At 38.9% G+C, this 21,408-nt stretch overlaps 5 pseudogenes; all 5 read left to right on the top strand.

Moving 5' to 3' along the window:
- Nucleotides 1-6,422: 6,422 nt before the first annotated feature.
- LOC127623427 (uncharacterized) lies at nt 6,423-6,536 on the top strand (annotated as a pseudogene).
- A 659-nt stretch (nt 6,537-7,195) lies between these two features.
- On the top strand, nt 7,196-7,309 carry LOC127623429 (uncharacterized; annotated as a pseudogene).
- A 628-nt stretch (nt 7,310-7,937) lies between these two features.
- Nucleotides 7,938-8,051, top strand: LOC127623426 (uncharacterized; annotated as a pseudogene).
- Nucleotides 8,052-8,678: 627 nt separating this feature from the next.
- Nucleotides 8,679-8,797, top strand: LOC127623425 (uncharacterized; annotated as a pseudogene).
- An 11,963-nt stretch (nt 8,798-20,760) lies between these two features.
- Nucleotides 20,761-20,879, top strand: LOC127623441 (uncharacterized; annotated as a pseudogene).
- The last annotated feature ends 529 nt before the right edge of the window (nt 20,880-21,408 follow it).

Here is a 21,408-nt window from a genome sequence, read left to right on the forward strand (position 1 = left end):
CAGTGGAGGGATCACAGTATTTCAGGATAATACACAATAGGCAAGTGAAAACGTGTCGAAGTCCTGATCACATCCTCAAAAACTGTCCCGAATTCAGGTGCTTCAAGTGTGAGGAACAAGGACACTTTGCGAGGGATTGCACAGCAATCAAATGTCCAGACTGTGGTAAGCCTCTGAATAAATGTGAGTGCTGGATGGGAAGCGATGAAGAGGAAACGTAGGAGAGACAGATGGATGGGCAGATGCAGGATGAGACTGCGGATATCTCAGAAATGACTGAAAAGGCTGATAACAATAAACAACAAGAGGCAGCAGAGAATGAGGGGAGTGAACAATTGGAAGATCGGCACAGTCAAGAAGAGAAAGCGGAAATAATGGAAGACATCACAACTGAAATGGTGGAACTAGAAACAATGAGCGGAATATAAATAAAAGGCAAAGAAGAAAACAAGGAAAAGGAAGATCTGGACTGAGAACTGCAAGAGGCAAGGAAAGAAAGAGGAAAACCAAGAAGAAGATCTTTGAAGGTAATGCCAAATCTTGAAGTAGCTAGGAAGAAAAAAATTACTGAAATGGATAAAACGAAACTGAGAATGGGACGAGAGCAGGAGCAAGGGAAAGACTGATGATGGGTGTTTTTAGATATTTATTCTCTTTTTGTATGGCTTTAAGTGTGGTTAGTTTAAATGCAAGGGGTTTAATGAGTAGAGGAAAGTTTGAAAAGGTAAAAGAATTATGTAAACATCAGGATATTATCATGTTACAAGAAACAAACTGGAAAGAAGAAGGAATGGAGAATGTGAAAAGTAAATGGAGGGGGGGACATTTTTTATAATAATGGAGATTATTTTTATTATGTGGTTTTTGATACACCATCTGGTGCACCTGGACATATCATCAGTGATGTAACCTAGGATCACGGGGGGTTTCGGGTCTTTCAACAATCAGACCCCCTCCCCTAGGCGACCCAGCCGGGGTGATCAAGTCCCAGCTTATGTCCAGGTGGCGCTACTACCCTACACGCCATTCCTCTCCTCTCCTGATCCACAGCCACCTTGATGCTACTTCTGCAGCATCAGTGGCCAACTTGATGGCCCTTCGCTGACTCGCCCCTGTGATGCCAAGCATTTTGTAGGCCCTGCAAAGGGAATGGCCCACAAACCCTCGACATCCCACTTCGACAGGTTGGCATATTGCCCGCCACCCATTGCTCCGGCAACCCTCCACAAGCTGGGAGTACTTTGCCCTCTTTCTTTCGTTGGCCTCCTCCATACGGTCCTCCCAAGGCACTGTTAACTCTAAGAGAATCACCTGCTTGGAGGCCTCTGAGGTGAGCACAATGTCAGGCCTTAATGTTGTTATGGCAACTGCTTCAGGGAACTTCAGCTGCTTGCCCAGATCAACTGCCAGCTCCCAGTCGCTCGCCGTTGCCAACAGGCCAGAGGAGGTGCCCCGGGCAGCTGGTATTGACTTCTCCCCAGCTCTGACAAAGGCTGTGGTCTTCACTGGGCGAAGGCTCTTGCTGTGGCTAATTCCACTGCAGATATAATCCGCTACGGCTTTTAGGACCTGGTCATGCCGCCAGCGGTAACACCCTTCGCCCAGGGCTTTTGGACAGCAGCTCAGGATGTGTTCCAACGTTCCTCTCCTCTGGCATAGGGGGCATGCTGGTGTCTCCACCTTTCCCCAGGAGAAGAGGTTGGATGGACTTGGCAACACGTCATAGACCGCCTGGATCAGGAATTATATCCTGTAGGGTTCAGCCTTCCAAAGCTCAGTCCATGTGACTTGGCGCTCCACTGTTCCCTCCCATCTTGTCCAGGCGCCCTGTTGCCGCATCCCAGCCATCTGGCAAGCTCGTTTCTCCTCAACTCCTGCACGCACCTCCTCCAGGATCAGGGACCTCCTCTCATGCAATTTTAATAAGAGAAAATGTTGAAATTAAAGCAACTGAAATATATAATGATAAAAAAGGGAAATGGAATGGAATTCAAGTAAGTCTAGATGATGTAGAATTTGTGATAATTAATGTACATGCACCTACACAAGAGCAGGAAAAGAAACAATTTTTGGAGGAGCTAAAACTTTTAGCTGAGAAATGGGAAAATATAATTTTAGTTGGAGATTTTAATACTGTTTTTAGTAAAAATGATATGGCAGATGGAATGGTTTTTAAAATGGATGTGGGAAGAAAGCAATTGAAAACTATGATGGAGGAGAGATATTTGATTGATGTTTGGAGGGAAAGGAACGAAAGAAAAAGAGATTTTTCTAGAAGACAATTAGTTGGGAATTTTATGTGTCAAACAAGAATTGATTTTATATTAAGCACAAGAGATCTAGAACGTTTCCTGGAGGATATTTATTATAAAGAAACAAGTTTAAGTGATCATAAAATGCTATTATGGAAAATTGATTTTAACAAACAAACAAAAGGGCCTGGTGTGTGGATTTTAAACTCGGACATTTTAGGAAATGAAATTTATAAAAATGGAATTGAGGAATTATTAGAAAAAGAGAAGGAAGACGGGATGTATGTAGAAGATAAGAGAATTTGGTGGCAAAATGTAAAGTATGAAATAAAAAAATATTCTATGAATTTTAGTAAAGGGGTACAGAAAGCAAAAAAAGAAAAGGAAAGAGAAATAAGGAAAAAATGAGAAGAAACAAATAGAAGTGAAGTACAGACAGAAAAGTTAATACTGTTAGAGGAAGAGTTAAAGAAATTTGAAGAGGATAAATGTAAAGGAGCAATGTTAAGGAGTAAAGCAAAATACACTACTGAAGGGGAAAAATTTACAAAATGTTTCTTTGGTTTGGAAAATAAAAGAGGAAAAGCAAAGTTAATAAAATAATTAAAAAACCAAAAGGGGGAAAATGTAAAGGACACAGATGGAATTTTAGAGGAAGTGAGAAGGTATTATGAGGCGCTTTTTGAAACTAAAGGAATAGATGTAAAGGAGAAAAAGGAGTTGTTAGATTGTGTTACAGCTAAAGTAAGTAAGGAGGTTAAAGAAAAATGTGATTGAGAAATTAATAAGGAGGAAATTATACAAGCAATAAATATGTTAGAAGGAAAGAAAAGTCCGGGCATAGATGGATTAGTAAATGAATTTTATAAAGTTTTTAAGGAAAAAATAAGTGAGATTTTAATGGAAGTATATGGAGAAATTTTTAGGAAAAAGGAATTGAACCAGCGGATGAGTATGGGGTTAATGAAGTTGATTTATAAAAGAAAAGGAAGTAAGAATATGTTAAATAATTTTAGGCCCATAACAATGTTAAATTCAGATATGAAGATTTTAGCCAAGATTTTAGCAAATAGATTAAAAAAAGTTTTACCTTCTATTATGATGACAAATCAAGCGTATAGTGTAAAGGGGAGAGATATTGCGGATATAACGAGCGGGATAAGGGACATGATGAGCTATCTAAATGAAGGGGAAAAGAATGGCTACGTTATTAATTTAGATTTTGAAAAAGCATTTGACAGAGTAGAACACAGTTTTTTATTTTCAATTTTAGAGCGATTTGGTTTTGGGAAAAATTTTAACGAATGGATAAAGATTTTATATAAAAATGAGATTTTATATAAAAATGATTTTATATAAAGATTTTATATAAAAAAGTGAAGTGCAATGGCTTTTTAACGGGACCTTTTAAAATCACGAGGTCAATAAGACAAGTGTCCACTTTCAGTGCAATTGTACACTGTAGTAGCGGAACCATTAGGATTAATGATTAGGTATACAAAGGTATACAAGGCATTACAATAGAAGAAGGATATGAGGATAAAAAGATTTTTCAATATGCAGATGACACATCATTAATATTAAAAGATTTTGAAAGTGTGAAGGAGGCAATGAAGAATGTGGAGACGTATAGCAAGGGCACAGGTGCGAAAGTTAATGAAGAAAAGACTGTTTATATGAGATTTGGTGGACTACCCAATCTAGTGGGGTTTTTTAATTTCGTAGAGGTACAGGAAACTAAAATCTTAGGAGTTACTTTAGGAAAAGATGAAAAAGGGGCAAGAGACAGAATTTTGGAAATGTTGGTGGGGGAAATGGAGAAAAGGTTAATTTTCTGGAGAGAAAGGGGCTTTGAGTTTGAAGGGGAGAATTTTAATTGTAAATACTCTAATGTTATCTAAACTGTGGTATATTTTATCTGTTAATGCAATACCAAGGTGGGTGGAAGTAAGACTGAAAAGACGTGTTCTAGATTTTATATGGGAGAAAAAAAAAACCAAGAGTTGCATATAATACTTTGATAGGACAAATAGATAAAGGAGGTATGGGTTTAGCTGATGTGGAGATAAAGAAGAAAAGTATGAGAATTAAAGTTGTCAAAAAATACATAGATAAAGAAGTGAAAGGAGATTGGAAAGAAACCATGAGATATTTTTTAAACAAGTGTAAAATTAGGGGAAAGTATTTTATGGATGAAAATGAAAGAATGGATGATTAAAGGGATAACAGATTTTTATAAAGAAGTTTTAAAGGCTTGGGGTTCTTTTCTCCCAAAGGTGGTTTTTAAACCAGAAGGAAGGGAAGTGATTTTAAATCAACCACTGTTTTTTAATAAACATATTGTGAGTAAGGGGAAAGAAATGTTTTTTAAAAAAATGGTGGGAGGTTGGGGTTACAAGAGTGAGAGATATTTTATATGAGATAAGGGATGGATTTTTACCGGTGCAAGTTATAATTGATGAATTAGAAATAGCCAAGGAGGAGTATGACATAAAGAGTGTGAGGAAACAATACGAGGAGATGAAGGGTGCAATACCAGAAGTGTGGTTGGATGAAATAAATAGGGGTGAAAGGAAAGAGGGAAAAGTTGGTGTTTTTTACGAGTCAAAATAAAAGAATGGAATTTATTTTAGGGAATGTGAAAATGTTTTATCAGGTTTTTAGAGAGGAGGTTTTTAAAAAGCCGAATTCAAATGAAATGTGGTTTAAGAGGGCCAATTTTAAGCACAAATTTGGAATGCTTAGACTATTTTACAAGACACAATGTGATTTTTACAGAAATGAGGCTGTGTGTAATAAAAAAGGAACAAACTGCTCTGTGTAGGGTGTGTAAAAAACAAGATGAGGGTTTGCTGCATTTGTTTTTATTGTGTGAAAATTTGAGACCTTTTTTAAAAGTTTTAAAAGAAATTGTTAATGAGCTGAGATAAAAAACAGAAGAAGTGGACTGGAAACCAATTTTAATTTTAGGAATGTGGGAGACGTGCAAAAACAAAAGTGTGATAAATCTACTAATTGTACTAGCGAAAAATGCTATCTGGAAAAGAAGAAATGTAGCCAAAAACAAAGATGTGTGGATCTTATATAAAAATATGTTGAAGGACTACATGTTTACACTGTGTAACTATTGGAGGTTGGAGGGAAAGGAGGATGTGTTTTTTAGAATGTACACAATTGAAGTAGAGAACATTTTTATGAAAAATAATATGGAGATAACCTTATAAAAGAAAATTATTACACTATTACACAAAAAAAATTTAATGGAATGTTTACTTTATTTGGGTTGTTTTTTATGCTGTTAATTTTTTTTTTTTCTATTTTAAGAATTTATGTTTAAGAAAGTAACATGTGTATGTAAAAATGTATGTTCTGTATGCTGATATTTCTTTAATAAAAAAAATTAATAAAAAAAAGCATGCCTGCTCTTGTCTGATCTCTAAAGCTAAGCAGGGCTGGGCCTGGTTAGTACTTGGATGGGAGACTTCCTGGGAATATCAGGTGCTGTAAGTTTTGCCTTTCCTTGTTTGTTTTAACTCATACACTCCCCCCTGCCTCAACTGGGATTTATTTATTTATACTTGGAAATTGGTTGTTTGATTGATTTAATTTCATTTAGCTTTCTCTATGGCAAAGGACAGCCTGCTCGTTTATCTCGCCTCCTACAGAAAGCTGTAGAGGGTTTGATTTTTTTTCTCTTTCTTGACTGCAACATACAGAGTAGGAAAGTACAAACAAAGTGCAGTGCTTCCAAAATGTGGTGGACACTTCTGAAAGAAAGCGTCCTGATGTCATTTTTTAATTAGAGAAGAGTTTTCTTTGGCCACTGGCTTATTATTACATGTTAAGCATATAATTGTGCAGCTGACTATGCCCTCTTTTAGCAAACTACATGGATGCTATGACACAGGTATGCAGAAAAAGATATTGTGGACGACTCCTGTGAAATTGAATGAGGAGAGAGGAGGCACTTACCTTTTCAACAAGAGAAATACATAAAAATAGACAATGTCTGAGAGGAAAGGGCCTGTTGTTCATTTTTTAGAGCTGCAGTACAAGACATGTGCCAATGATGGGAGAGCAGCGTGAGGTACAAGACATGTGTCAATAATGGGAGATAAGGATGCGTGCATTACACTTGCTTTAAATGGCCTGCTGGTAGACGCAGTTCTCACTTATGGCCATTCCACCCTGTGCACGCCCGAACTCGTCTGATCTTGGAAGCCGGGCTGGGCCTGGTTAGTACTTGGATGGGAGACTTCCTGGGAATATCAGGTGCTGTAAGTTTTGCTTTTCCTTGTTTGTTTTAAGTCATAAACTCCCCCCTGCCTCAACTGGGATTTATTTATTTATACTTGGATTTTGGTTGTTTGATTGATTTAATTTCATTTAGCTTTCTCTATGGCAAAGGACAGCCTGCTCGTTTATCTCGCCTCCTACAGAAAGCTGTAGAGGGTTTGATTTTTTTGCTCTTTCTTGACTGCAACATACAGAGTAGGAAAGTACAAACAAAGTGCAGTGCTTCCAAAATGTGGTGGACACTTCTGAAAGAAAGCGTCCTGATGTCATTTTTTAATTAGAGAAGAGTTTTCTTTGGCCACTGGCTTATTATTACATGTTAAGCATATAATTGTGCAGCTGACTATGCCCTCTTTTAGCAAACTACATGGATGCTATGACACAGGTATGCAGAAAAAGATATTGTGGACGACTCCTGTGAAATTGAATGAGGAGAGAGGAGGCACTTACCTTTTCAACAAGAGAAATACATAAAAATAGACAATGTCTGAGAGGAAAGGGCCTGTTGTTCATTTTTAGAGCTGCAGTACAAGACATGTGCCAATGATGGGAGAGCAGCGTGAGGTACAAGACATGTGTCAATAATGGGAGATAAGGATGCGTGCATTACACTTGCTTTAAATGGCCTGCTGGTAGACGCAGTTCTCACTTATGGCCATTCCACCCTGTGCACGCCCGAACTCGTCTGATCTTGGAAGCCGGGCTGGGCCTGGTTAGTACTTGGATGGGAGACTTCCTGGGAATATCAGGTGCTGTAAGTTTTGCTTTTCCTTGTTTGTTTTAAGTCATAAACTCCCCCCTGCCTCAACTGGGATTTATTTATTTATACTTGGATTTTGGTTGTTTGATTGATTTAATTTCATTTAGCTTTCTCTATGGCAAAGGACAGCCTGCTCGTTTATCTTGCCTCCTACAGAAAGCGGTAGAGGGTTTAATTTTTTTGCTCTTTCTTGACTGCAACATACAGAGTAGGAAAGTACAAACAAAGTGCAGTGCTTCCAAAATGTGGTGGACACTTCTGAAAGAAAGCGTCCTGATGTCATTTTTTAAGTAGAGAAGAGTTTTCTTTGGCCACTGGCTTATTATTACATGTTAAGCATATAATTGTGCAGCTGACTATGCCCTCTTTTAGCAAACCACATGGATGCTATGACACAGGTATGCAGAAAAAGGTATTGTGGACGACTCCTGTGAAATTGAATGAGGAGAGAGGAGGCACTTACCATTTCAACAAGATAAATAAATAAAAATAGACAATGTCTGAGAGGAAAGGGTCTGTTGTTCCTTTTTTTAGAGCTTTAGTACAAGACATATGTCAATGATGGGAGAGCAGCGTAAGGAGCGTGCAGTGCGCTTGCTTTAAATGGCCTGCTGGTAGACGCAGTTCTCGCTTACGGCCATTCCACCTTGTGCACGCCCGAACTCGTCTGATCTCGGAAGCCGGGCTGGGCCTGGTTAGTACTTGGATGGGAGACTTCCTGGGAATACCAGGTGCTGTAAGATTTTGCTTTTCCTTGTTTGTTTTAACTCATACACTTCCCCATGGCTCAACTGGGATTGATTTATTTATCCTTGGAAATTGGTTGTTTGATTGATTTTCTTTCATTTAGCTTTCTCTGTGGCAAAGGACAGCCTGCTCATTTATCTTGCCTCCTACAGAAAGCAGTAGAGGTTTTTTTTTTTGCTCTTTCTTGACTGCAACATACAGAGTAGGAAAGTACAAACAAAGTGCTGTGCTTCCAAAATTTGGTGGACACTTCCGAAAGAAAGAGTCCTGAGGTCATTTTTATAGTAGTGAAGAGTTTTCTTTGGCCACTGGCTTATTATTACGTGTTAAGCCTATAATTGTGCAGCTGAGTATGCCCTCTTTTAGCAAACCACATGGATGCTATGACAAAGGTATGCAGAAAAAGGTATTGTGGACGGCTCCTATGAAATTGAATGAGGAGAGAGGAGGCACTTACCTTTTCAACAAGATAAATAAATAAAAATAGACAATGTCTGAGAGGAAAGGGCCTGTTGTCTCTTTTTTAGAGCTGCAGTACAAGACATATGTCAATGATGGGAGAGCAGCGTAAGGATGCGTGCAGTGCGCTTGCTTTAAATGGCCTGCTGGTAGCAGCAACTCTTGCTCACAGCCATACCACCCTGTGCACGCCCGAACTCATCTGATCTCGGAAGCCAAGCAGCGCTGTGCATGGTTAGAACTTGGATGGGAGACTTCTTGGGAATACCAGGTTCTGTAAGCTTTTGCTTTTCCTTGTTTGTTTTAACTCATACACTCCCCCCTGGCTCAACTGGAATTTATTTATCCTTGGAAATTGGGTGTTTGATTGATTTTCTATCATTTAGCTTTCTCTGTGGCAAAGGACAGCCTGCTTGTTTATCTTGCCTCCTACAGAAAGCAGTAGAGGGTTTTTTTTTTTGCTCTTTCTTGACTGCAACATACAGAATAGAAACATACTAAGTGATGTGCTTCCAAAATTTGGTGTACACACCTGAAAGAAGGCGTCCTGAGGTCATTTTTTAATTGGAGAAGAGTTTTATTTGGCCACTGGATTATTATTACATGTTAAGCATATAATTTTGCAGCTGAGTATGCCCTCTTTTAGCAAACTACATGGATGCTGTTACGTGTTTAAAAGATGTTAGTGGGATGACTGCGTAACAGTTAAGTGAGGTACTGCGGCTAGATGAGCAGGTGGGAAAAAACGATCATAGAAACTAGGTCCTTAACGTTGAGAACGTTACAAAATATATAGTAAATGTAAAAGAAAAGAAAACATGAATAACCAAAAAAAGCAAGAGGGTCATCAAAGTAACGAAATAATCAAAACATAACCCCCATATCTATTTAACTCAAAACCTCTAGAACTAACTACCAAAAAGAAAATGCAGAAAACAACCCGCAATCTTCGCGTAGTCGACGCCTTACCTACACTATACTAACTACCTAAACAAACAAAACAACATTGAATGACGACCGCTCTCCGACTAAACTAACAATTAGAATGCTATCTACCGTGGTCTTTCTTAATTGCAGAGACAGAATGAGGATTAGACAACTCACAATACAAACTTCACTCTAATTGGTCTACAGTTGGGCTACTGCGTACAACGCTGTTTTAGAACAAGGTAAACTGCACTCAATTTCAGTCATTAGTCATACTCACAAATGCATAAACAAGTTTAACCATCTCTGAACCAACAAGTAGGTATCAACATAATAATAATAATAATAATAATAATCACAAGACATACACGTAAACTTAAATCTACCAATAATCAAGGCATGGATGTGTGCTGAGATCTGGCGCTGCTCTCACACGCTTCTCTTCAATGGGGCTTTTAAATCAGCGGAAGCATCCAGGGATTGGTGGACGTCACAGGTGATGCATAACACGATGACGTCACGCCTGACAAGCAGCCAATGAGTCACGTCCCAGGAGCACGAATAGAAAGAGCACAAAAGAAAAAAAGCAAAACACAAACAAACGTGGAACGTAACAATTTCCCCCTAAAAGAAACAAAACGAAAAAAAACATTAATGACAAAATTTGAGGTTTTTTTTTTTTCCCTTGGTTTCTCATCCTCTTCCTTAAATATTAAACTCTAGATAGGGCGTCAGCAATTACATTCTTGGAACCTTTCTTGTGTTTAATCAGTAAATTGTAACCTTGTACCATCAAGGACCAACGCATCAATCTTTGATTCTGGTTGTACATTCGATCCAAAAACACTAAAGAGTTGTGATCTGTGAATACAATTACAGGCAGATTACTAGAGCTCACATACACATCAAAATACTGCAAAGCCAATAGCAATGCCAACGTCTCCTTCTCAATGGTAGAGTAGTTCAGCTGGTTTCTATTGAACTTACGCGAGAAGTAACACACAGGATGGTCAATACCAAGAGCATCTTCTTGTACAAGAACTGCCCCCGCACCAACAGAGCTTGCATCGATTTCCATTTTGAAAGGTCGCTCGACATCAGGAGCTGTTAAAACAGGTGTACTACACAGTAAAGCTTTTACGTTATCGAAAACATTCTGACACTCATCATTCCATAGAAAAGAACGCGAAGGACTAAGGAGTGATATCAGGGGGTTGGCCACAGTAGAAAAATTCCTACAAAAACTCAGATAATAACCGGCCATCCCCAAGAAGCTGCAGAGTTCTTTGCGTGTAGCAGGAATTGCAAAGTCTGAAATAGCAGTCACTTTCGCTTCTATTGGTCTTACCTGCCCTTGACCCACTTCTTTACCCAAGTACGTAACTGTAGCTTGACCAAATTCACACTTGGCAAGATTTAACGTCAGAGTAGCTTTTTTTAGACGCTCAAACACCTCTCTCAATGTCGAAATATGGGCGGACCAATTAGGCGAGTAGATTACAAGATCATCCAAGTATGCATTACAGTTTCGAACACCAGCAAGCACAAGATTAATAAGCCTTTGGAACGTGGCTGGTGCGTTGCGCATACCGAACGCCATTACGCAATATTGCGTAAAATCATCCTGTGTCACAAAAGCAGAAATGTCAGATGCGCGCGAAGTTAGCGGCACTTGCCAGTAACCTTTTAATAAATCGAGTTTACTGACAAATTTAGCAGACCCTAGATTGTCCACACAGTCTTCCATACGAGGTAAAGGAAAACAATCAGGAACAGTTACCGCGTTTACCTTTCGATAATCCGTGCAAAATCTAGTGGACCCATCACTCTTAGACACAAGCAGACATGGAGAACTCCATGGGCTAAAGCTCTGCTTTGCAAGACCGTTTTCACATAAATACTCGACTTCAGCTTTGATCACCGAACGCTTAAAAACATTCACTCTATAAGCATATTGCTTAATAGGAACAGCATTACCCACATCGATGTCGTGTTGCAAGACCGTAGTACGAGACGGAACGTCATTAAATAATGAAGGAAAGTCATGAATTACTTTTGCAACATCTTTTCTCTGAGACTCGGATAAATGAGACAAATGGGAATTTAGATCAGCCAGCACCTCAGAGTTCTTCAACCTGGCGCACTGCTGATACGTGTGTCGTACTAAAACTCCATCATCTTCATTGACATGCATAGCAGGAACATCAAGCGCCTCGCATGCCAGCGCAGCAGCAAAAGATGTGCCCGACTCATTTACTTTTAAAACCACATCTCTCTAATATGATAAGCCTTCAGCATATTCACATGACATACGCGAGATTTCTTTCTGCGGTCAGGAGTACGTATCACGTAATCTGTGTCACTCATTTTCTTAATCACTTCATATGGACCCGAAAAGCGTGCAGACAAAACAGAACCTACAACAGGCAATAAAACAAGCACCTGATCTCCTTCCTTAAAATTACGTTGAACCGTTTTACAATCAAATTGACTCTTCATTGTCTTTTGTGCGTTCGATAATGACTCTCGTGCCATTTCACAAGCCTTGTGCAATCGCTCACGAAATTTACATACATAATCCAACACTGGGATTTTGGCACTCGACTCTTGAGCTAAAATATCTTCTTTGGACTTCCGGTTATTGCGGCCATGTAGGAAGACGTGTTTTTTGCTGCTCAGCTGCTAAGTTTGCAAAAAAAGCTCCCCTGCTCACTTACAGTTCCAAATAGAAGAAGATTTTGAGGTGTGATGCCTAGCTCGGTAAAGTCACAGAAGGGGAAAGGTGGAACGACCAGACAGTCGAGCCTGTTTGACTGTAGTCTTCGTAACGAAGCAACCAAGGCCATGACTACTCAAACTGACAATGAAAATGAACCTGCAGGCAACAAAGCTGACCAAATACTGGCAAAATTAGGCTCAATGGAAACAGGATTTACCTCTAGGCTTGATAGTTTGGCAGCGACTCTACAAGATGTGAAAAAGGAGATTAGTGACTGCAGTGAACGCATGTCTCATGCGGAGGAGCGCATTTCCACCGCGGAGGACAAGCTAATTAGCCTGCAAGCTAAAGTCAATACGCTAAAAACTAAGAACAAAACCATGGAGGATAAACGTATGGATTTAGAAGCCAGATCTCGTTTAAACAACCTACGGCTTGTGAACTTGCCAGAGGACGCTGAAGGCGGGGACATATGTGCCTTCTTAGAGAAATGGATCCCCGAGTAGTTGGAGAATGAGGGGCTACAGTCCGCTATTGTTTTGGAAAGAGCACACAGAATTGGACCAAAGAACGACAAGGCATCACGCCCGAGGACCGTGTTAATGAGGTTTCACAACTATAAGAACAAGCAGGCAATTTTTACCGCTGCGCGGGAGAAAAGAGAGGCTTATTACGAAGACCAGCAAGTCCGTTTCTACCCAGATTTGGCTACGGGAATTGCCCAGCTGAGGAAGAACTTTGACCCAGTTCACTTGGAACTACGTAAACTGGGGATTCGCCATGGAGTTTCTCATCCCGCGACCCTTCTGGTGACTCACGAGGGCAAAACTCATTCATTTAAAACCCCGGCTGAGGCACACGTCTTTCTCAGTAGAATTTAGGAACACTTACATGAAGAAGAGACAGGAACACAAGAAGATAGAGCCTGAAGATAGATAGAATGTGGTATGGGATTTGTTGTAGGTAGGATAATGACCATGACACGCCCATTTTGTATTTATTTTTATTTTACTTAGTGACTGACACATAATTATTTTGTACTAAGTTTGAAGCTATATATTTACAAAAGTGTATTATATAGTATGACTGTATACTTCATTTCAGCAGTGATCATAAGATGTCACAATATTATGAGACAAATTAGGGTGTTAGTGTCATACAACAAGCTGAGTGTTAATTGAAGTGAGCAGGAGTTATAAGTTAATACTTGTTAAAGTGTAGCAGCAGCAGTAGTATTTGGAGTAGGTTAGAGAAGAGAGTGGTTTGACTGATCCTCACAGGTGTGGACCGGTCTTCGTAATAACGGGAGACCAACAGCGGGGGGTGCCCTCTTAAATGGGGGGTGCCCTCTTAAATGGGGGTGCCCTCTTAAATGGGGAGGGGAGAGGGGGGTTATGTTAGTTCAGAGTGTTGGATGTTTGTTCTAACATCCCAATGTGTTATGCCTATAAGCAAGGATAGTTTTACATTGCAAAGCAACCTGGTAAATTTTATTTTTTTAATAACTTTTGTCTCAAGAAGTGAATCTTAATTTTATTTCATGGAACTGCAGAGGTCTGCAACGTCTTCAAAAGATAAAACAGGTTATGAATAAACTGAAAGAAATGAATGCTAAAATTGTACTGTTGCAAGAAACTCATCTCATTGATGATAGTATAAGGGTGAGAAGGAGGTGGAAGGGCACTGTGTATGCAGCATCGTTTACATCTCAAGCTAGAGGGGTTATGACACTAATTCATGAGTCGGTTCCATTTAAAATAAAAAATATTACTAAAGATAAAAGGGGAAGATTTCTAATACTTCAAGGTCTTTTGTTATCAGAAATGCTAAATATAACAAATGTTTATGGTCCTAATGTAGATGATAGCAATTTTTATAATGACCTATTTCTTACTCTTTCAACGCTTCCAGGACTTCATATGATAGCCGGGGATTTTAATTGTACATTAAACCCAGAAATGGACAGATCAACTGGGGTTGACAATTCACATAACAACTGTAGGGCTACAATCCATAGGTTTATGAGAGATTTAAATTTATTAGATATATGGAGAAAGAGAAAACCGAATATTAGAACTTATTCCTGTCATTCGGGTACTTTTAAGACATACTCTAGAATAGATTTCTTTCTGGTCTCTTCAGAATTGCAATCTAAAATTTCTGACTGCTCTTATGACAATATTGTGATCTCAGATCATGCACCATGCTGTTTGGTCTATAAGGATGATAAATTATTAAGAGATCCACCCAGATGGCATTTTCAACATAAATGGTTACAAGATGAAGACTTGGTTAAATATTTAGAAAAACAGATAGATGAGTACTTTCAAATTAATACTACACAAACTACTGCATGTGTTAAATGGGAAGCTTTCAAGGCTTTCCTGAGAGGACATATCATCAGTTACACAGGATCTAAATCAAAAAAGGCACAGGAAACTAGATTACATTTGGAAAATAAAATAAGTGCCCTTCAAACGAAAGTAAATAATTCTGAAAATATTAGCAATTCACAATTGGAGAAAGAATTATTATTATTGAGAGCTGAATATGATAAGCAGTCTGCTTTTAGAGCTGCCTCAAGTCTTCTACGCTTGAAACAGACATTTTACGAGCAGGGTGATAGGGCTGGCAAATTGTTGGCATGGCAAATAAAAGAGCTTGAAACGAAATCGCCAATCACATCAATAATATCAAATGGGCAGACACTGTTGGATCCAATAGAAATTAATAATGCGTTTAAGGACTATTATGAAGAATTGTATAAAGCACAAGCAACAATTAAACTTGACAATATAAACACCTTTTTAAATAAAATAGATATACCCATTATTTCGGAGGAAGATAGAGTTAATTTAAATTCAAAATTTACAATAGAAGAAATTGGACAAGCCATTGACAGCATGAAATCTGGAAAAAGAGCAGGGCCTGATGGCATTCCTATAGATCTGTATAAGAAATTTAAGAATAAACTTTTGGTACCTATATTGGACATGTTAGAAGAAATCTTTCAATCGAATATTCTTCCTCCTTCATTGAATATAGCCTTGATTACTCTCTTGCCTAAGCCAGGAAAACCTTTAGATAAATGTGAGAATCTAAGACCCATTAGTCTTTTAAATTCAGATTTGAAAATCATTTCTAAATTATTAGCAAAACTACTCTCCCTTATGTAATAAATCAAGATCAAAATGGATTCATCGTGGGAAGGCAGGGCTTCCATAATGTACGGAGATTATTAAATATTATTCATTGTAAACAGGATGCCTAAATACAGCTCTTCTATCATTGGATGCCGAAAAGGCCTTTGATAGGGTCGAATGGCCATACCTTTTCCGGGTATTAGAAAAATTTGGATGTGGTAACAATTTTATCAAATGGGTCAAAATATTATATGACAGCCCCACTGCTGAAATCATCACTAATATAAATATTTCTCAACCGATAGCAATAAAACGCGGGTGCCGACAAGGCTGCCCGCTCTCGTCTTTATTATTCACGTTAGCAATAGAACCATTTGCAATTGCAATATGCTCCCATCCCCAACTCAGTGGAATTACAGTAGGACCAACTGAGCATAGGATTTCTCTGTTCACAGATGATGTGATCTTATTTATTTCGAATCTAAACACATCAGTACGGATCATTCTTGAAGTCATCCAGTTATTTAGTGAAATTTCAGGTTACAAACTCAATAAAACTAAGTCTTCTATTTTACTGTTAAATAAACATGAAAGAGCAAACCCAATCCCAGATGTTATACAGTTTAATGTTGTGACACAATTTGAGTACTTGGGGATACAGATTTTACCAAGTTTAGAAAAAATAGTTGAGGAAAATTACAATCTTTTAATAACAGGAATACAAAATTCAGTTGATAGATGGATGCCGCTGCCAGTATCTATAATTTTATAATTAAAAATGAACATTCTTCCAAAGCTACTATATCTGTTTCAGAATATTCCCCTCCCACCCCCTCTTGATTTTTTCTCACAAATGAAAAAAATGTTTATACGTTTTCTTTGGAATAATAAAAGGGCAAGACTTCGTTTGTCTTTAATCTACTTGCCTTATGAACGTGGAGGTTTGAAATGTCCTAATTTCAAGCTGTACTATTGGGCTGCGCAACTAAGGTCTATTATGTTTTATTATACTAATCATTCACCACACTGGATAGAAATGGAATCACAAGGATTGAACATACCTCTTCCCTCATATATATACTCAAATACAACAAAAAAACTATTAAGAGAAATTAAAAACCCAATTCTTAAAAACATGATAAAAGTATGGAGTGATGTGAAGAGACTTTTAAAAGATCCACACTGTCTGTCTCAGTTTAGTCCATTATGGGGCAACCAATCTTTTCCACCAGGCAGAGCAGACGCAACATTTAAGTTATGGAACACCAAGGGACTGAAAATGGTTCGAAATGTGTATTTTCCAAAATCTGACATACTAATGACCTTTCAAGAATTACAAGATAAATTTAACCTAGATAAAAAACATTTCTTTAAATATCTCCAACTCAGGAGTTTTATAGGAGCATGTCAAAACAATGTATTAACGAAACCCACTACTTCAGACTTGGAAGAAATGTTGTTAAAAGATAGTCAAAAGAAAGGCATTATTTCTCAGTTCTATAATCTGATTATGTCCTACGTTCCTGAAAGTTCTCATGATAGATTTAGAGCTTGGAAAGAGGATTTGTCATTGCAACTTTCAGAGGAAGACTGGCAGGATGCATGTACTTTAGCCCACACAACATCAATAAATACTCGTCTTAAAGTTATTCAATTTAAATGGTTAATGCGAACATATGTGACACCAGTGGAACTCTGTCGATATAATGGAAACATTCCTGATGTGCGTTCAAAGTGTAACCAATGTAAAGGAACACTGGTTCACTGTATGTGGCATTGTACAAAAATTACACTCTTTTGGGAAGACATAAGAGACATTATTCAAAATATTATTTCCAAACAAATAATATTAGAACCAAAATTGTTTCTTTTGGACTTATATCCAGAGAAGCATAACTATACTAAAAATGAACGTACATTTATAGATCTTTGTCTGCTTAATGCCAAAAGATGTATAGCTTTATTTTGGAAAAAAAACATGTAGACCAAGAGGCACTTTCTGGTTACGACAGATGCTGTCTGCTCTGCCACTAGAGAGGATTACATATGTGCTAAAAGGCAAACAAGAACTATTTGAGAATATCTGGAATACTTTTATTGAATATGCCAAAGATTTGGATTTAAAAGATGACAATGACTGAGATGTGTGGACACTGCAGTTCACTTCTGGACAATAATTTGTATCACCTGATTTGTACAACTCATTTATTTTATTTTATATCTTTTATTTTAAAGAAAAGTGATGAATATTTGTAGACTGTTGCATTGTACAGTGATGGCTTTCTGATAGGCATTGTGGTTGTTTGTCTTGTGTTTGTGTATGCACAAAACTTAATAAATATATTCTGGCAAAAAAAAATATCTTCTTTGAGCATCTTTAAAGGACCCCTCACAGTATGACTGAATACAAGATCAGCAGGACTAAATCCCAAACTGTCTTGTACTGCTTCCCTAGCAGCAAATAAAACTAAAGGTATACCCTCGTCCCAATCTTTATCTGTGTCCAGGCAATACCGGCGTAACATCGCTTTCAACATCTGTTGAAAACGTTCTAAAGCTCCTTGACTTTCTGGATGGTATGCACTCGAAGTTCTATGTGAAATATTCAGAGTAGCTAACACTTGTGTAAAAAGTTTTGACAAAAAAATTTGTACCTTGATCCGATTGTACCACCTTAGGTAACCCAAACACTGAAAATGATTTTATGAGCGCACTACTGATCACTGGTGCTGTAATTTTCCTCAACGGTATCGCTTCAGGAAATTGCGTCGCTGCGCACATTATCGTTAATAGTTATTGGTTACCAGTTCTTGATTTGGGCAACGGACCCACACAGTCAACAATAACATGTTCGAAAGGCTCCCCCATTGCTGGAATAGGAACCACCTGATTTGGCTTCCCGGAGAATTGACAGGTCTGACATGTCCTACAGAACTTTGCTACATCAGTCTTCATTCTAGGCCAAAAGAAGTGCTTCAGAATTCGATGATACGTTTTCTTAATGCCTAAATGTCCAGAAAGTCATGATCATGAGCTAACGAAAGTACTATATGTCTGTAACATGCAGGAATGACAACTTGATTTACAGAAGTCCAGTCATAATCACTCGCGACATCAGCACACCACCAACGCATTAGCAACCCATTCTGCATATAATAGGAGCTTTTCCTCTCTCGTGCCATCTCCACAGGAACGACAGATGAAAAACACCTTCGCAGAGTAAAATCATCTTTTTGAGCTGCAATAATTTTCTCACGAGTGACTTGCAACTTCAAATCATCTGACTTTAAAACAATAGCTTCGTCATCTGGCTTACCTAAATCAGCCAACAGAGCATCGTTCACAAACGCAGGTGCCATAAAAGTGGAGGACAAATTATCGGCATCAGCGAATTTACGAGCTTGTGCTCGCGTCACAGCGCACACAGAAAAAATCTCAGGAAATCTCTCTAAAAGTTCATCAGTGTGATCAGACAACACAGGTTTATCACAAACTTCTAACAGTGGCAAAACTTTACCACCTGCTATATCGTTACCAAGAATAAAGCTCACTCCATGCACTGGTAAGTTGTCACGTATGCCAACCTTCACAAGTCCTGAAAATAAGCCTGACTTCAGATGAATCTGATGCAAAGGAACCTTCATAGTGCTCATTTCTAAGCCGCACACTAACACGTGACTTCCACAGAAAGTACGTTCAGAGAACGGTAATGTAGCTGCTACTATAAATGACTGCATCGCACCCGTATCCTGCAACATAGTCACTTTAACCTCCTCCATCGACTGGTCATTAACAGACACGAATCCTTCCATTAGGAAAGGTTTATAACTCACATCCAGGACATTACAAATCTCATCGTGAGGTTCACTAACAGTCTCCACAAAAGCGACACTTTTAGTACTAACACCCTGCTCTTTGCGCTTTAACGCAAGGCATTCAGCTATAAGGTGACCTGGCTTACGACAGTAAAAACATTCTCTCCCTTCCCTAGATTTTGTAACGTTCTTGAAACGCGACTGTTCTTTTGAACCAGGGGAAACAAACGGAACCTTCTCAGAACGTGCGGAAGAAAAAACACTCTTATGAGTCAGCGCAAACTCATCAGCACACACAGATGCCTGCGACAATGATGTCACCTTCTGCTCATTCAGGTAGACAACAATACGATCAGGAATACATCCTTTAAATTCCTTTAATAAAATTAGTTCACGTAACGCCTGAAAATCTGACACTTTATTCGAGATGCACCACCTGTCAAACAACAATCCTTTTTCCCTAGCGAATTCAACGAAAGTCTGATTCGAAATTTTTTTATGGTTTCTGAATCGCTGCCTGTATGCCTCTGGTACGAGCTCATAATACCTCAAAATTGCCATTTTGACAACATCATAATCTAAACTATCCTCCAAAGATAGAGCAGCACATACTTCCTGAGCTTTTCCCGTCAACTTACATTGCAGCAGCAAAGGCCACACATCCCTAGACCAATTTAAAACAGAAGCAACTCGTTCAAATACATTAAAGTATGAGTCAACCTCTGCCTCCCTCAATTGTGGTACAAGAGAAATGTGTTTACTCACATCAAACGTACTTGACGAGCTCACACCTGTCGAGACAGCAGCAGACTGCACAGGTAGCATAGAGGGAACTGGGGTGTCTCTGGCTATTCTCAGCTCCAGCTCTCGCAACTTGATTTGTTTGTCCGCCTCTATTTCCAGACGGCGGACTTGGAAATAGAGCTTAACGCTCCGCTGCCCTCTCGCGCTCTCCACGTTCGATCTTTGCCAAACGTACTCTGAGACGCGGATCACTTCCAGACCCAGTCAGGGTCGGAGAAAAAGGTTCGAAGGGCGGCAACACTGTTTTGGCTTCGGAACCCTCCGCCTCATCAGTCTCACTCGCATCCTCCTCACCAGTCCAAATAGGGTCAGCTTCAGAACCCATAGGATCCTGCTCAGATCTATCAGCCAGTTTCAACACACCCAATTTTCCCAGCTCATTTACTCTTTTTTTGCTCATTCTTGACTGCAACATACAGAATAGATACATACAAAGTGATGTGCTTCCAAAATTTGGTGTACACACCTGAAAGAAAGCGTCCTGAGGTCATTTTTTAAGTGGAGAAGAGTTTTATTTGGCCACTGGATTATTATTATGTGTTAAGCATATAATTTTGCAGCTGAGTATGCCCTCTTTTAGCAAACTACATGGATGCTATGAAACAGGTATGCAGAAAAATTTATTGTGGACGTGTCCTGTGAAATTGAATGAGGAGAGAGGAGGCACTTACCATTTCAACAACAGAAATAAATAAAAATAGACAATGTCTGAGAGGAAAGGGTCTGTTGTTCCTTTTTTTAGAGCTTTAGTATAAAACATATGTCAATGATGGGAGAGCAGCGAAAATATGCATGCAGTGCACTTGCTTTAACTGGCCTGCTGGTAGATGCAGCTCTCGCTTACGGCCATACCACCCTGTGCAGGCCCAAACTCGTCTTATCTTGGAAGCCAAGCAGGGCTGGGACTGGTAAGTACTTGGATGGGAGACTTCCTGGGAATGCCAGGTGATGTAAGCTTTTGCTTTTCCTTGTTTGTTTTAACTCATACACTCCCCCCTGGATCAACTGGGATATATTTATTTATCCTTGGAAATTGGGTGTTTCATTGATTTTCTTTCATTTAGCTTTCTCTGTGGCAAAGGACAGCCTGCTCGTTTATCTTGCCTCCTACAGAAAGCAGTAGAGGGTTTTTTTTTTTTTGCTCTTTCTTGACTGCAACATACAGAGTAGGAAAGTACAAACAAAGTGCAGTGCTTCCAAAAGTTGGTGTACACATCTGAAAGAAAGCGTCCTGAGGTCATTTTTTAAGTAGAGAAGAGTTTTATTTGGCCTCTGGCTTATTATTACGTGTTAAGATATAATTGTGCAGCTGAGTATGCCTTCTACATGGATGCTATGACACAGGTAGGCAGAAAAACGTGTTGTGGACGACTCCTGTGAAATTGAATGAATAGAGAGGAGACACATACCTTTTCAAAAAGAGAAATAAATAAAAATAGACAATGTCTGAGAGGAAAGGGCCTGTTGTCTCTTTTTTAGAGCTGCA

The sequence above is a fragment of the Xyrauchen texanus genome, chromosome 29 (assembly GCF_025860055.1).
Source record: "Xyrauchen texanus isolate HMW12.3.18 chromosome 29, RBS_HiC_50CHRs, whole genome shotgun sequence".
Classification (NCBI taxonomy): Eukaryota; Metazoa; Chordata; class Actinopteri; order Cypriniformes; family Catostomidae; genus Xyrauchen; species Xyrauchen texanus.